Genomic DNA, 4954 nt, shown 5'->3' on the forward strand with positions numbered 1-4954 from the left:
AATCCTACCACCAGGATGGCTGCTTTGATGGCAACCCTCAACAAGTAGCTCTCAAAAGCAAGACACACAAATGTGGAAGCTAAGAAACAGGAAAGTGAGCTGCAACACAACAAGATGGACAATGAAGTCCACGAGGGCTAATTGCAATTTGAAAAACTACCAGTTGTAGAATTCCTTGGTTTATTTAGTCACAGGTCAGCAAGTCAAGGAAAAAAGAGGAAGGGGAAAAAAAAGAAAGAAAAAGGAACCCTAATGATCACAGGGAGCAACCAAAGGCAATCAGGTTCTCAGGACTTGATTCAGGTACTACAACATTTCTTCCCATACATCAAACGAAGCTGGAAGAAATACAAGGATTTCATCTTCACTATGTGAAGGTACACATAGGTTGTTGCTTTTTTTCCAATCTGAAATAAGAATATCAAACAGAAAGAGAAGGCAGATGCTATACGAAACCAACAGGCCTGACATTATTTAATAAAAAGATGAAGCAACTATGTTTCTGCTTAAGATGTGGCCATTTTGTTCGTTAAGATGATTATCAGGAATTCGGTAGAACTTAATTTGCCGCATTAGGGAAGGTTCTAAAAGAGTCAAAATAAAAGTCACAACCTAGCAAGTCTTACTTTGAGGAATAAAAAAAATGTGATGAAAACAATTTTTAAGCAGACTCAGGGGAGACACAAATGAGTTAAACCAGAGTCAAATTATATTTTATAAGGAACTACCTCTGCTAATACATTTGTATCTAGCTAGCATGTAATTCCCAAAAGGAACCCAGGTGAAATGGCCTGTTTGAGCTTCCAAAATGTTTCTGCCAAGAATTCCTAGTAAGAGGCTCAGAAAAGTTACTTAGTCTTACGAGGAAAGACAAAATACTGTCAGTGATTACCAATAACAAGTTTAGAGTGGAGTTGAAGTTCCAGTTTTGAACACAATGTTAGAAAGCATCATAAGGCTCCACACAAATTTTATTATTTTCTGTAGTTACAAAGGCACTGGGACACAGCAGCACTGAGAGCAGATACAGCCTCGATGAAGTACCAGGGATCTGTTGTGCGGGCATCATACACACATTTAAATTACATCCATCGAATGGAAAAAGTCATAGTAAGACTGGCAAGCAGCACAGTTATAAGATGCTTTCATAACTCTGTAATCTAGTTTAAGCCACTGTCAGATTTGCTTGCAGTTCCTGCAAAGCTAAATGAGCAAAGTGTTATAGCTATAGCAGCAGGGGAGTTTCACAGCAGTTTCTAGTTTAGTGACAAAATGTTTTAAAACACCCACCAAACAGAAAACCATAAGATCACAGCACTACGTACAAAAGCATTAAGATTAGGCATTCCGTCCCCTCCTACTCTCCCTAGAACCTCAAGGTTATGTAATTCTGGGCCACAAGTTGTTTTTTTAAAAAGTAGATAGGAATATTACAAAATCTGTCACTCAGATGCAATGATTCAACACAACTGCAACTCCTAAACCACAGAAATTCTTCACTCCCTTACAGCTATGCGGACCACAGTGGTCTATCCTCTACAGCCCGTGCACAGGTAACCTGCTGCTATCACAGCCCAGAAGTCCATGGAGTACTACACGGGCCTGAGAAGAGCAGTTATGAGAAATAAGTCACCGTTAGTAGGACTGTGTTTGTTCTACACAGAAGGAAGCCTTCAGGGGTCTGCAGAAAGCTGAAAGCTACTGGATGATGTGTAGTTCTACATGTGCCTGGAAGCACCCTAGGGATGCTGCAAGAGTTGTGCCTAACCCGCTTCTGCTAGGTTTTACTCACTGTTCTCCCACTACATCAGTGCAAGTGAAAAGTGAATCACATCACTGTCAGAAAAGGTTCACAGCTTGACCCGAAACAGAACTTGGCACACAGAGCTCACAAAGTGTAATTCAAGTCCTTTTGTTTTTCTGTAGAAGCTCTCCACGGAATCACAGAACCAAGACCAAGATCCAACAGAGGACTTCAGCAGAAATTTTTCAGCTATCTAGGTTACAGCCTGCACCATGCACCCTTGTATCCAATTTAACATGTAAAGAGTCTTAAGAGCCTATGAAAAGTGATCCAAAAATCCCGTGTGCTAAACAGGGTGCAGTGTATCTGGCGAACAGGAAATGCTACACACAGAAGTATGTCTTAAACCTGGCTCCCCTCCAGAGATTTAAGGCAAGTATTTTGATTGACTGGAAGAATAACTGGTCAGTGGCAGATGACTTCATCCAGTCTTCGGACGAAGAAGGCAGTCCTATAATATTTTCCTTCAGAAATCCAAGTTAGAAAAGCAGTAGCCACTCACTCTCCTCTACGTAATACCATCAAGGTGAAGGCACTCACCTACAATTCAGTGTCTTCTTCGACTATGAAGATCCAAGCTTGTTTGTCCTGCAAAGCAATAGAGTCCCCCTAGTCACCAGACTGCAGTGTATCCTAAGGGAGATTCCTCTTCCAGCTCCCTTCTGAAGGTGTCCCTGCACAAAGAATACAAAAGCAAAATTTGTGAGACCCACAGAGGTTACAACTCAGCTAACACCTAAGGCACGACGGGGAGGTGCAAGGATAAGACATTTGTGCAGAAACTTAAGTCACTTGGACTCAGTATTGACTAAGGAACTTTGGAAACTGAAGTTGGAAGCTGCAGATTCAAAGTCCCCTGTGCACTGAATTATTAGTCACAATGATTATTACCAGTAATGTAAGTGCACACGACAAGGCAAAGACTTATCAGAAGCCTGAACTTTGGAACTTTTATGCTAAGTTTTTCAGAATTCGTCGAAGTATGCTACGACTGGCCAAAAAAAGGGGGAAAAGAAAGCAAGCAAAGAGAATTTTGGCATTTTCATCCTGTTATGACAAACTGAGTGTCTTGTGTCACTGGAAAAAAGCCTCCAGCTTCAGTAAACGACCACATGGAATGAAGTAGGATCTCTACACGTCCTGGAAGAACTCGTACGGACATTCATGAAGCAGGCATCTAGCCTATCAGTGGTACTTTCCAGTTTCTTTCTCCATCTATGCACTTCTGAGTATGTTAGTAATTCAAGAGATAGGGATAAAATGTAATTTTATTTAGCAACACTGTAAAATACGTATCAACTTCTATACTAGAAAAAAATCTAAAAAATAAAGTGAAAGTCACTCTTTCAATTGGTTTTAGAGAAGAAAACATATTGTCAGAATATGAAATATATAGGAAGCTTCAAAGTTTTATATATCTGTAAATTAAGAAGTGGTTTAGAAGAGGATTTTTAATTCAAGAGCTATTTATAACATTATCACTATTACAGGACATGGAATGAAAATGCTAGGCAGCTCTGGAAGTAATGGTACAGCCACACATACATTCATATCAAAGCTGATTAAAATACAACTTTCTCACCAAATATATTCCTTGGTGAAGATTCCTAGTTAATTGCTTCCACAAAGGTATTCTGCATACACCTACAAGAAAAGTAGGTGGTTAATGACAGCTTACAGACAGTGCTATTGTCACATAGCTGCTGCGGGTGTATGGCAGGAACCATAAATACGAAGACCCACAGCAGGCAATATGTACACTGAGCGTGGCCCTAAGATGCCAAAATTTCATGAGATTTATCTCAAGAAAACACTGATTCCTCCTGTGTTCTTGGACAATGGAGATAATTTTACTTGCTCCATATGTTGTCATGAGGATTACTACGAAGTACAAGAATCAATGTTAAGACACGACCTCTCCTTAGCGAGTTCCTGGACAGCAATTTGTGCAAAATTTTAGCTTTCCCTTGAGAAGTGGGCTCTGACCGTTACAGACGTACACGCAATTTTCCCAAGCTTCAGATGCTCTTGATGTCTTTCTGACTGCACGGACAAAAAGCCCCACTGTTTCAGCACAGCAAACCTGGCCCGAGAAGCAGCCAGTACAAACTGGCTTGTTTCAATGCCACTACTGAGATACTTGCAGGCAGCAGTGAAACTACCCAAGGACGGGGCCAATTTCAGTTGGCAGTGTAATGCTGCTCCAGAAGGCAGCAGCAGCAGAGGACAGTGCAGGAATTTTTCACCTGACAGAACTGCAAATGAACCGAGCACCTCGTATTAGTCCATCATGAAAAAATTACCTTCCTTCTGCCCGTCAGCTACGCAGTTAGAAAGCTTGGCTAGAGAGCTGATGGAAAACAAAACAGCCCCTGCCACGTGCATGGCTCTCTTGCCTCTCTTTCAGCTGCTGCAGCACGTTTCAAAATGATGCCTCTCACGCACGTAAAAAAAAAAAGCTATTTTTAGGGATGGTACTTTTTTTCTGAAGCCAAAAAAGGTAATCCCATCCAGGATACTGCTTCAAGCTGCACGAGCGACCCCTGACTATTCGCTTTCCTGCTTGGATTAGCACTTGTAACATGTTATAAGTAAGAGTGGTCAGTGCTGTCAACTCTCTGACATAACCCTCAGAGCACTGTCAAGAAGAAAAGCACTTTTCAGTTGGTTAATGCAAGGGAGACAGTTGACTGAGTTTCTGCAAGGAGAAAGAGTCAATGCTAAAAGCGCTAAGTGAAAAAAACAAATCCAAGCATGCAGAAAGCGTGTAACTAAAACCCAAGAGCATAGCTGACATTTCAACAAGGCTTCTGTTTAAAAGCCAAGTTTCAAAAATTAGATTTATATACAAAGCAAGACTGCTTGGAAGCGAGCATATCGATTTCAGAGGAAAAAAAAAAACACCGCATTTTTCAGGGAAATACTCAAAAGGTTGGAAGTTTCCAGGTGTGAACCACAACTTATTTTTAAACCTACAGCAGGACAGGCTACAATCCCCCACCAGAAGGTACCAAGTCAGGCTCACAGCATGCAGGGTTCAGCACAAAGCTGGTAAGGTAATGCAACACATCTGTATTAACAAACACACACCGCAATCAAAGGTAGAAAAGGAGATACATATGAAAAAAAAAACAAAACAAAAAATTTCAA

The sequence above is a fragment of the Apaloderma vittatum genome, unplaced genomic scaffold (genome assembly GCF_000703405.1).
Source record: "Apaloderma vittatum isolate BGI_N311 unplaced genomic scaffold, ASM70340v1 scaffold41087, whole genome shotgun sequence".
In the NCBI taxonomy this organism is placed as follows: domain Eukaryota; kingdom Metazoa; phylum Chordata; class Aves; order Trogoniformes; family Trogonidae; genus Apaloderma; species Apaloderma vittatum.